A 13,286-nucleotide genomic window follows, 5' to 3' on the forward strand; every position below is an offset into this window, starting at 1 on the left:
AACAATCAAATATTCTCCATGAATTGCACTGCATTGTTTTGTTTTTACACTCCACATTTATACCAGAGGACATGTCAATGAGTTCTAAATCAAAAAAGAAATTTGGGGCTGAAGAGTAACCCATTTGGTCTCAAAGACGATTGAGAATATTCATATATTGTGACACGGGCATCTATTGCGTGTCATTTATTTTCATTCTATTTGTTTGTGTAGTTGTTTAAGCTCGTGTGAGACAGCTGTCTCACACAACATTCATCGCACTATTCGGCGTCTAACTGCTAAATGCCCACCTGGGACTGCACTTATCCAATCTCTTCACAGCTCAGAGTGAAGAACATATCTCCTCCATTGAACAAGGTAAAACGGAAAAGAACAAACACAGCCATGAATGAAAATCATCCATCAGTGAGACTCCTGTTTCCATAGCACCTGTGTACCACCTTCCCTCAAGTCTTGCACATCTTTTTTCAAACCCCAGAGGGGATCGGTGGGTGGGGGATGCAACCATGAGTGATGCTTCTTAGCAAGGCAGGGGTGCAGAGACACCTCCAGCTGGATGCAGGGATCCAGGCAAGAAGCACTAAAATTAGCCTCAGTGTGTTGTAGGAGCAAGTGTGAAAGAACAGCAGAGTATGAGTGGGAGACTTGCGGAGGTGAGACTGGTGACAGCACCCGTCTAGTAAGACGCCTCTGTGCACATTCACCGAACTGTAGCAAATTACATGGCTGAATTTCATCAATTTACAAGCACGCACGGCTTTCCACAAATTCACGTTTATCAAGAGCCTCGTACGCATATTTACTCAGCAGCGAACATGAATACCGTATGAATGTCGAGGTGACTATGGAGTACCATGAACGAACCTGTGTCATCGGGCATCTGTGGCCCCTTTCCCCACTTAGTCCCTGGGCCAAGGAGCCCAGCCTGCCCCTCAGTACGGGAGAGCAGAGGGCAGATGGGTCGAGACCGATTATAGAGTTGTCTGGCCTCTCTCACAGGCAGCTCACTATGTGCTCCGCACTCAGGGCCAGCACAGAAAGAGTGTTTGTTGTTGGTATTAGGAGCTAAACGGCTTAACTGTCAGCAGAGGGTCGAGGACGTGGTTTTGACTCCATGCCAGATTCACAGACCCAAGGCAATTCAAGGACAGTTGATTAGGCCCAAAGGAGAGCAAGGGAAGTGAGACAGATTCAAGAGGTGCAGGTGTTTGTCAAAGGAATTATTGACTTCGATGGGGAAAAACGCCGCTTTGCACAATGTAGCAAAGGTATGTTGATTAGTAAATAATTATTTTTGATACAATCGATCGTTGGTCCTAATCCTCAGAATTCCAGTCTATTAATAGTAAATATTCTCAGACATCCGATGTCCTGCATAAAAGCAGCCCCATTATCTTTGTGCTGAATTATTTCCAAACATCTATCTTTTACTTTGGAAAACAGGCAAACATTTTTGCACTACTTTTTTTACATGTTATATACTTTATGCATTTTCCATCATGTCAATTAGAAAAGTCAAAATAATTGACAGATGAATCAATGTTTAAAATAATCATAAGATGCAGCCGTAAATGGAGCATAACCCTCTTGTCTAATCGACAGATATATTACAAACAAAAATATGAGAGAAATCTCATTTTGGTGCAGTGCAGATGTACAGAACTGTACATAGCAACTGGCATAATATGAATAATACATAGTGGAACCTTGAATGCAATACGTTCTGCAGGTTAACCTCAGATTTGTGATGGTGTGTGTGTTTGTGTGCGTGTGTGTTGTGTCCAAAAGGCTATTAGCCATTTTTCCCCCAGAGTAAATGCTGGGGGGGATAAATAAATTTCAGCATCAAATTGTTATGTGAACTTTATAAATCCAATTCACATAACATTACAAGTCTTAATTTTGAATAACAAAAGATGTGCCTCTCATATTCTACATTCCAAAAAGCAAACCACTTTTCATGGTAAAACATGAAAACAAAAAAAACTACTGGCTATACAGTGACTTAACCTTTACTATGTCTGGTGATATTGGTGTATTACTGATTTGATATTCAATTGTACTTTTTTATATTACTACTGAACTGAGCATTAATACTGTATCTTCACAGACAGACAGATTTACTGATCCAGCTCTTGTACTGTGCTAAAGAAGTGGCTGGTGAATGTGTTTGCTCTCACGTAGGATATCCTGATCCTTGGTGGAGTGTACACAAAGCTTCTGGCTTGTTAGTATTTGTGGTCATGCATGGGAATTGTTTAAACATAGGTGTTAAGTTGTGCGTTCTTCAACGTGCTTTGGCCTCTCAAAAAATGAAAACGTCCTTCAATTCCGTGGACACGTGGCGCTGATCTCCATTTCCTATCTTAATTCCTGTCTTCTCAAAGACAACACACTGCTAATATGAGACAACGTGATATTGAACAAAAGCAGAAAGTATATTTCTTTACCGAGTACCATGCAATTATTCACACATTTGAGTGTTGTACTAGTAAACAAAGAGTCGCTGAAGACGGAGCTGACAAATTGTGCTATTCTTGGGGATTTTGCTACAGTTAAGTACCATGGCTAACATATGTACACAAATTAAAAAAGCAAACTGCACTTAGATTAAGTTGAAGTACTGCTGACAGACTGTGTCAACTGTGTACGCAGCGCCAGATGAAAAGGGCTACAGTAATCCCCTCAAGCCTGTCGATTTCCCTAATCTCCTGCTTTTGTTGTTCGCGGAGCCTCCAGGAGGGTGTGACAGGGTCAGGGGTGAAATTTAAGAGCCTTTAAGGATGGCGGTAGGGACAGATGATGTTTCATGCTCTGATTAGGCTTCATACATACTAAAACACTTTTATTGTAAAGGTGAACCTCGGTAAAATTACCAGACTGCATCTAGATTGAAGCGGCATTTGGAGAATTGGTTTAAAATGAAACCACCCATGCAAAAACACTCCTCCAGAAACTTACACACGCACACTTTGAAAAAGGAGTCAATATAATCCCTTACAATATTTCTTAATGGTGTTTGACACTAGCGAGAATTGTTTTGGTCTCCGTATTTGAGCAGGTATCTGTGAAGTGGTCGTCATACAGTGTACATTTCACTTGAGCTCCGCCAAGGACAGTTTTCAAACCGAATGACCATGATCCATTTTACCAAATAAATGCTCCGCAAATAAACATGACAGCATGTTGGTTCTAACAAATCATGTGGTCAGGTCAGTTTGGTGTCAATTCGCATAACTACGAGAGACGCAATAGTTTCCAAAGTTCCCATCATCCAGAATCAAATAGAAATTATAGTACAGTGAATATGTAAACATGGTAAATGCTGCCTACAGGTAACTTGAAACATGAAAATATGTTCACGTGCCCCTATCTCAAGTTTTTACTCCAGGGAAATTTCAGATAAGCGAAAGGAGGAGGCCTATTTTGGAAACACAAACAACACTTGAGGGGTCAAAGAGACTTCCAGCGGTGCACCTATTTCCATTTCACATCTCACCAAACATATATTGATGCATATTACAAACCTTATTTGCATTTTAAAAACATTGTTGTCTCTACTTTGAAGGGTATGGTTAAAGCTGTCCTGCAACAGCGTTTAAAAAAAACTTCCTCGCACAAACATCTCCCGAATGCAGATCAACAAGTTTCAACAGCAAAAAAAAAGTGACTAAGTGAATGACGTCATTTTGGCGCACAAACCCACAAGCACATTCACACTCTATTTGCAATTTTGACAGAGGTTTGAAGGTTCCCGCCCGCAGCAAAATACCTGTGGGATTATTAGCACACAGCTCAAAGCACTGGTGGCCATAGGACCTGCCCACCATCTGGTTAAAAACAACATCCGAGTGGAGGCACTGGAGAAATCCCCAGCCTTTATGTATGAGAGGCGACTGGAGGAGATGAGGTTGCACCAGCATGTCTTCTCCTCCGTAACCCCGGGGGGTGATAGGTTTAGAACAGTGGCTCGCATTGTTTGGCCGCACTAACCCCCTTCTCCTCCACCACCCTGCCTCCTCTTCACCCTTCCACCCCGCCCAGCTGAAGATCGAGTTAACTCTTGCCTGCAGTCAATCCACCTCACAGGAATCCAATCCCCTCTCTCTTTCTCTCTGAGGTCAGCCAACAAGAAGTTAAAGCTTCAGCCCCTTTATCATTCATTGCCACCAGTAAGTGACTAAGAAGGGAGGCAAATAATGAGAGCTGCTGCACCACTGTGAGCAGACATCAGTCACTTGTGTGTCTTTTTGATATGAACTCTTTTAGTGTAATCACTTTACATATCAAGTGCAAATTTGATCCTAGCATTCAACTCATCACAGCAGTGAACACAACAAGCACATGCCAAAAAGGCCTAAAGGTCAATTTCCAATAAGTGAGACACTTTGGTTCAGTTGGCATTTTTTTTTCTTTTCCTCAATTTCCATCGTAAAAGTTTTGCTCAATTCAGGAAGGTTTTCTGATTGGTTGGCAGAGAATTGTCACTTAAAAGGAAAGCCTGGCAAAACCTGAAGGCATCATTTACATTTGTGTCCTTTGTAAGTTAATCAGCACAACATTTTCACTTTCATTAGCTATTCAAACATTATCGCCCAAACAAAGCAGAATATAAGCAGGTCGGTTGTCCTTGATTAAATGCAAAGGACAATTTTCTACATTAAGTTTCTTCATGACTGTCAAGTTATTTTTGTCTTACCTTGAACAAGTCCAACAGCGTGAATAACTTCAATGGCACTTTCCTCTTCTTCTCGACTAGATTGGTGTTTCAATTCGGGTTGAATACCTTTAAATGAAACAATATTGCCATTATTACAAGCTCTCTTATGAGAAAGTCCTGAACACACAATAACTAACTACACTTTAGCAGAAGGCATTCATATCCAACCACGAGGCACAATTTTTACTTTGGCGGTAGGTCATCAAATATACAGGCCGCATTTTAAGTAGCATTAGGATGTTAAAATAACTGCAAGTTTTACAGCTAGACTGTTATGGAACAAATGACTTGAAAACCAAAGAAATATTGCACAAACAGTCATCATACTTGCATCGGCATGAGTGCAATCTAAATAAACTCGCCTGTAGTTTAATGAGGCTCAACTTGGGTCAGATTTGTTTGGGAACCAGCAGCTTACCTGGAAGCTTCTATCTATTACCATTTCCTCCATTGTCAATTTGTCACTTCCTGAGTGATGTGCTTCCTGTTCTTGCCAAATAAAAGCTCATACCTGTTAAGCAGGTCAACACTACCAAGACCTGTCAGCACAATGGCAATAAAAAGATCTTTGGCTCCAAGTTGATTCTCACTTAGTTGAGAAACATTTTTTTTTGTTTTTGTTTCTGTAACCATGGAAGTACTATTCATGTATCTTGCCAAATGGAGCCCATCACATCTATTTTTGAATCTGTGCCAATGAATAAATAAATTTCCTGTAACCACCAGTGACACATTCACATCGGTCCCATTACTTAAAGGTGCAGTCTGCAATGTTCAAGCTGTTAGCAAGATTTGAATCTCATCTCACTTTCCAGCCCCCACCCTTGTCTCCCTGGCCCAAGCTACCCCCCCCCCCCCCCCGCCCCTCCCTTTTAAGACTGCAAACGCTATCTTTAAATTCGCAATAAGAAAACATACGCCGAGTATATACACAATCAAATTCTAATTACAATATTTATTGTTGTTTTGTTCATTTTTGAAACGTCAGACAATGCGCCAGTTTTACAACATTATTGTAATCTTTCCAGCACCTGGGGCGAATTAGATTTGGGAACCTTGCTCAAGGGCTCCTGTAGGTCTCCACATGAGATGTAGTCGAAGAAATCAGGTTTAGGGACACAGACCACATGAATAAGTACAGTTCCATGCAGAAGCATCTCACTAGGTTTGTGTGCAAGTATTTTTATTTATTTTTTTTGTAAGATTTTCAGAATTTGCACCTATGCAGACTCTCTGTGGGTGGTGTTATGTTTGAAAAGATGAGCTATCTTGATCGTGTCCCTGGTGTTAAGGGGCAGAGCAAGGGTGCAGTGCTGGGCCAGCATCTCATAAATCACAGCTGAGGACCGGGAGTAACAGCTCAAATTAAGATAAACCCCCTTAATTATCAGCTAAATAGCAGAGTGTCCCCTCACTCCCCGGTCTATCTGTCACCCAGCAAGCACGCCCACTCAGCATGGGACGAACTTTACTGCCCTTGCACACACCCAGTGGCAGTTTTACCAGCGTGTAAACACATTATCTTACACTTTGCATCACTCTCTCACAAACACATAAACTAAACAAACACTTGCAGTCAACTCAATGAGCTACACACATATCACCTTTTGACATGTGGCTGTCAATCAAATTACCTTGTAACGTATCACCTCTTTGCATTTGTTGAATAGTCCCCTCCCACAGACCTCCTGCCTTCATTTTCTCTCTGTGCTTATTCACTATGCCAATTATCATTAGCCTAATGTCTTCTCAATAGCCCTTAGTAATCTCCTTCTTCAAAGACTATCTCTTACCTCACCCCAGAAGCTACCTCAATTTGTGTCCCAATCAGATGTGCTGACATCTGTGCGTGCTTGCAGTGAAGCGGACCAAGGACTACTCCGAAGTTTGAGGGGAAAAAAGTTGCAGCTAGAGTGAGTGTGTATGTGCCACCTGTGCTCATGTGCAGTGTGGGCTAAATGGATTTAGAAAGGGGGAGAAAGAACAAGAGACCCAAAAGTGCAATTTTGGCATTTGGAATATTTGAATGCTCTTTTTCTTCCACTAAGACCTGGTTTTTTTCCTTCCTCACTTCGAGGCAGTGTATTGATTTTATATTAGGCATGAGCTACCATCTGGCTGCTTTTCATTCCTTTGTTATTCCAAAGCATGGGGAGCAGACAGAAAGTGAAAAAGCGAGCGGGACTGCCCCCCCCCTCCCCACTCCCAAATCATTATGCATTAAATAAAGACAGTAAGAGAATGGTCAGCATACAGAGCAGTGTGTGTGTGTGCATTCGTGTGCGTGGATGTGTTGGGTGGACACATCAAGTAAATGTGTTAAAATAACTTGATGCCACTGGATGTATGTATGAGCAACCTTCCTATGCGTGTTATATTCATGCACATATGCAAACAAGCTAACTCGGGGCTGTCTGTTTCATTTGATGGTGCTCCGCCTCTAGTAAGTCCATTCATCATTTTATTCACAGTCCCCATCTACTAAACAGATAGCACCCAGTGGAGAAACAGCTATGCCCCTCGTGAGCCACAAATCTGAATCTCTGTCCTCGTCTCTTTCTTATCCCTGCTTTTTCCCCCAAGGAAGTGGATACACAAGCACGCCATCCTGTCTCATTCTGGCCTATCATTCATTGATTTGTTTCATCAATGTGTGATCGTCTGATGACAAATATTTAACACCCTGCCACAGTATCGATCGGGCCACTCTGAGCGCGACGCTAAATGAGGGAGCGTTTTCCCACAGGAGGTCAGGTTCATATTTGCCCTGTGCATGCGGCGCAGTTGCAGAAATGAGAAATGGGGCGGCAGGAGCTCATCTGTTTAGGCTTGGGGGGCCGGAAGGTTACAGGTTCAAGTCCCGCTGCATACTAAAATGTGAATGCTGGCGAGAAGCTAATTTGTTTGCTGGCTACTGTCGAGGTGCCCTTCAGTAAGGCACGGTCGCCATCCCCCAGATTATGTTTGATTTGGTTACTTGTGATATGCAGTACAAAATATGCAGCAGAGTTTAAAGTGAATTTCTTCTTAATGAAATAGTAAATAATAATTTTAATGTACAATATTTTAAAAATGGCTGCAAAATGGGATGTGGATTGAAACTTAATTGCACTACGCGTAACACATTTATTTTAGGCAACCTACAGCAATTCAATTTGATGCAATAGTCCAAAGTAATAATGTAGTGAAGAAATTCAGCACATTCATTTCTCTGAGCAAATAAAAAATTTTCTTCAGCGATACCTGCACAAATAAAGAAACACACAAGCTTCCATTGATGGTGCGCTGAGATGAACAATGAATATTTTTGGATCACAACGTCACTGTCTTATGGACATTTGCTTGTTGCATCGAAACAGGATTATCCCCCCAAAATTGGACAAAAGGAAAAGAAAATGCTGTTGTAATTTTAAATTAGTGTCAATATATTTACTTTTATTTTTTTGCTTGCAGCCATTGCAATACCTATTAACCCATATGTTTTGTTGAAGTAGAGTCTACAGAATCTACACCCAGCAGCCTCCCGCAGACATAATTCCTTGGCAGAATGACTTAAATCTGGTTAGCAACCAGAAAATAAAAGAAGGAATTGGACAGCTCTCGAGACAAAACAAGGGGAATCAAACACAGCAATGCTGTCCTACACCGCTCAGCCACTGTTGGGGTTCTAGCACGCAATGCCACCACAGTTGTCCTCATCGGGTGAGAGCTAAATGCGCTAACAGCGAGGCTAAAAGAAAGAGCTGTCACTGGCCTCCCTGGGGCATTGGGGAGTGAGAATCACATACTCGCCCATTACTTTAGCTCACCTCGGTTACACATTAAAGATTACTTTCAGAGGTGAACGAGCCGTGTGCTGTTCAAAAAATTCAAGATGATAAGGAAATAGCAACATATATTTGTTTTTAATACATTTTTATAATTGTTCTTATATTATTCTGACTTTTCTAATGGCAGGTTAAACCCATTGTTGGTAATTCTGCAACCAAGCACAGGACACTGAATGCAAGAAAGCTAGGTCTGCACCGCTGTGGGAGTGATCACAGCTGACTTCAGTCATGTTGTTCTTCTCATTCTCCTTGTTTACATTATACTAGTCGCACACAAGAGACTCAACATAGTATATACATAAAAAACATGGTTTCACTTGTCGTAATGTCATGTTGACAGCACGTGAGAAGAATAGTGAGATTCACCTCATTCATATAAGAACAAAATATTCATAATGTGCCATCAGACAGTCATACATTGATATATGACACTTGTCTTTTGCACTATAGCATAAAAGGAAAGGATACAATTGGTATTTCTTCCAAGCTGCTCATTATTTGAACTCCGCACTTAATGTTGTAGCCGGTGAGTGTAATGTAACCGGTAAAAAACAGACAGCACATTCACAAAAAACGCACAACCCAACTGGAGGCTGATGAAATGCCTATGCCCCATGCTCAAGTTATTATTGAGCAGTGCAACAGGCTTCGAGGCCTCAACTGAGTTCCAGCACTGTCTGTGATTAATGGTAGGGGACGCGCCCCACTAATTGTTGCCCCTGACACAGGCACACGTCCCCACACAAAGCAGGACAGGGTCGAAGCAGGGTACCATGCTCAATCACCTTCCAACAGAAAGCCCCCCATGTGAGTCTCAAGAGTGACGGGATCGAAGAAAGAAGAGGTCAGAAGGTATCAAGAGATGGCAAGAGTCGGACATGGAAAACTGAACGGAGCAAGCGAGAGGACCATACGGTGGGGTTGGGGATTTACTTTGAGACTAACACACAAGACCAAGAAATAGAAACTACGGTAAACTGTCCTGACATGGAGAGCGGTAGATTTACGAGGCCTTACTTATCCTCAAAGGATTATCCTCATTGAATTTGAATGTAAGTCTGCTTCTGGTCTGTGCAACTACTTGCACCTGTTGCTATGATGACGTACAATTGTGAACAGATATGGTTAAATACACTTAAATACAAAAAAGACAACTTTAAAGGGGAAATATAATGGGTCGTTTCTGATACTTGTGTACAAATAGTGCCTATGGAAAAAGCTGTCCCGCGTAGCTCAAGTGCACAGCTCATGAAGATAACACTGAGTTTCACTGAGTGCTCAGTGTACATGGAAGAAAAGTTGATAAAACAAGATACAGGGTTAACTGTTTTAAATTGGGACAAATACACACTCGAGATAAATTTGCTACAATAGTATTTATTTTAACTTTAACTTTTCAAACGTATCACCCTTGTGTAAAACGTGCTTTTCGTTACCACACTGAGCTGAAGGATCAACATAATTGAGCAAAAAGACAACCTGAAGAAAACTGCCAGCCTTCTCTTGAAACTATCGACCGCTCATGCCTGTCTTGAATAGACCTTGCAAAAATTTAGTGTTTAAACTACAAGAAAAAGGAGTCCACCATGCACTGTTTAAATGTAAATAAGCCCAACATGCAAATGTATTGTGCTTCTTTTCCACCTGCCAGAGGAGAGGACAGATGGAAGTCATGAATTGGCTTCAGTGAAGCACTCCAGACATTCAGCTCTATCAGGAAATCCCTTTATAGAGCCCCGGAGTCCGGCTGTTTTCATATTGTTTCTATCCGCCAAGAGCGCCCAACAATGGTACAATCATCTGGGATCCAGCCCTTGTGGTCTCAATTGGCCCTAACTTCATTAACTTAATTAAGTACACTCAAATAGTGTCCACCACCTTTGTAAATGTGAACTCGGAAACTTGTTAATTGGTATTCCTGTTTCTGTCCAACAGTTTTGCAAGCAATTGTGTGGAAATAGGAATCTAAGGCTATAGATCCTTAATGATACCTTTCCGAAACCCTGGTGTCCTAGCTCCGAGTCATTCAGCTAGAGGCCCCCTCCATTCCTCCGTGGCCCCGCCAGCCCCTGTGAGCTGCTCACAAAACGTCCACAATGCTATTCAAACAATAAGCCAAGGGACAAAGAGCACATTTACACAAGTGAGCTTTCTTTGAAAGCAAAAAGGCAATGTTTGGAAAATTTCCAACCCCCTGCAAAACCTGAGCCCCTTTTGCCCCTCCACACGACACCCCGCCTAGTTCATAAAAAAGTTCACCATTCCAGTGATGGAGACGTGGGAGACAAATATACTGCACCAAGCCCGATCCCACCCGCCAATCCACAAGCACCCCCAATTTAGCCAAGCCCCTCTTTACAGGACAAAAGCTCTTTAGATGCCGAGTGTATGTGAGGGCTCTGGTGGATACCATAGTGGCTTAAAGACCGTGGAGGCCTCTAAAAGACACTTCTTTTACTCCCAATCTCCTTCCATTTCTCTGTCCTCTTGCGCTCCCCCTCGCTCGCTGTTCTCATCTCAAAAGTTCAACAACGGCTAGAAAGTGTCGAAGGGAGAAAGTGGGTGGGAGGGAGGGAGGTTCGGGAGGGAGGCCGGAGTGTGTGGAGGGTGCTCCTATGTCAACATTGTGGTATTTTCCCAAAGATGCATATCGCCTCTATACAAATAGGGGACTTATTTATAGGAGTACACAGAAAGCTGCATGAGAGGAAAGTGTTTGGCCCAGCTTTCTGGACACGACCCCCACAGCTCCATGGATGGTCTTCATGGCGAGTGAAATTGTTATTCTTTGGATGTGCGTTGGCTGGGAAACACACAAGTTCTCAAGCAACCACACGGTGTCCACCAACCCTCGCCCTCCCACCCTCCACCCTCAGCATGGCTGCCATTGAAGGAAAAGGTCCAGCACCATACATCTTGACCGGAGCCAATACCCCGAGGACTCTTTGTCACTATGTCCTGCACGTCTGAGGCTAATCAGCAGGCATGTTCACAAAAAACAGGGCACCACTTCTCCCACGACACAGCAGACTTCACTGTTGAGAATCTGAGGTTGACTACAGCAAAACAAGTTTTTCATCATCTCAAAGTGAGGTTGGGTGTTTCACGTGCAAGCTGCTGCACATACAACAAAACAGCAACCTGGATTTCATCAAGCGTGGAGTTGAAACCTGTGAGCACATGCCCATCCTTCCAGGAAAGAGGTTGGTCAAACCAGACGGACAGGTAGTGCGTCACTTGAAGGACACTCTTGGCTTCAACAGAGAGTTGACTGTTCAAGCATATGTAACTCCTTTTGTTTGAACAAGATGTTCTTTAAACAAAAAAGTATACAGGATGGACAAAAGCGGCAGTATGTCTGGTCATTTCTTTCGTCAGAAACTTTTGAAGCTTCCACAATTGTGGGAAGACTTTTGACAAAATGTTGGCATGTATCTGGGGGATTTTGTCCATTCATCTAGATGAATATTTCAGAGAATAAGAATAAAATTGGAGGTCACTGATGTTAGATCAGGAATAAGGCTTTTGTTCGTCCCAAAACTGTGTGACTGGGTTGAAATGGAACAGAAAATGGCCTTCCCTAAACTATTCTTATTTTTGTTTCTAGAACTGTTCCACAAAGTTGGAAAATCAAAAAAATATGATACTACAATTAAAAACTAATATTCTGAAAAAATGAAAGGGTCTAGTCCAACAATGACTCAATTAATGAACAGTCAAAATGAATTTGTCCCCTGTCTATAATAAATTGTAGCATAAAATTCCAAAAGAAGGAATTATCTTAAATCTTGTTCATGTACTGTGAAATTAAGTCAGAATTACACATCTATCTGCCAAAATCACAACCGAACATGGAATTTCAGAAAAACCCTAAGTCAAAAATGGCAAGACGTTTTGCGGTGCAACTACTTTCCACCATGTCAGCCATCCCGAGTCATGATCAATATTCAACAACTGTAATCTTGTGTTATGCTATTTGTCTGTACATTATATTTTATATCATCTTCCTCTTGAAAACTCACATTCCCTCTGCTCTACACATAATTTGAATTGTATTTTCTCTCCATTTTCACTAACTCACCTTTGTGATCCTTTATCACTGCTCCACTTCCTGCTCCTTTGTTTGACTAATGGGCTGCACCGGAAAAAATAATTCCCCACCATCTTATCTTTATACCAAAAAAAAAATCTGTTTTGCCATTTGGGTGGAACACACAGCATGTAACATCTAATTGCATACAAAAATGTGCACAGTCAAAACCATAACATGTCACATTTTTAAAAAACTATTTCATTGATTCCGATATCAAAACATTTTCTTCCCCCATTTTGCCTCCCAGGTGACACCCTCACACTCTCTTTCGACTGCTGTTTGCCAACACTGAGGCTCTCTGGGCATCCCATTAACAACACGCTTTTGCAATTCTACACAGCAGGCGCCTGCTACAGCGTCAAACGCAGCCAAATAACAGAGGCCTGCGGGAACTGCGGTTACTCTGCGTGTTTGTGAAAGCGAGACAGCAGCGACGCAGGCTGATCATAAGTGCTGCTAGGTAGCATTGACGTCTCCACCTTAGAGATGCTACATGGGGGTTATTGATTGGCAGTAAGCATTCATGCAGATAGCAAATAGTCAAGATAGCTGGGGGAAGTAAGTTTGTGTACTTGCATGGCTTTGTTTGAAAAAAACAAAAAAGCTATTTAAATATTGGATGTAAAGATTACCCAAAGCATTA

General features: G+C 42.0%; 1 long non-coding RNA gene across 1 annotated transcript in view; it reads right to left on the reverse strand.

The window, feature by feature from the left end:
* Positions 1 to 4,809, reverse strand: part of LOC119127447 — a 188,334-nt gene extending 183,525 nt beyond the window's left edge. Inside the window, exon 1 of the long non-coding RNA XR_005098824.1 lies at positions 4,700 to 4,809. This is a non-coding gene — a long non-coding RNA (uncharacterized LOC119127447). The remainder of the gene's footprint in view (positions 1 to 4,699) is intronic.
* Positions 4,810 to 13,286: the final 8,477 nt, after the last annotated feature.

Source organism: Syngnathus acus, chromosome 9 (genome assembly GCF_901709675.1).
Source record: "Syngnathus acus chromosome 9, fSynAcu1.2, whole genome shotgun sequence".
Lineage (NCBI taxonomy): Eukaryota > Metazoa > Chordata > Actinopteri > Syngnathiformes > Syngnathidae > Syngnathus > Syngnathus acus.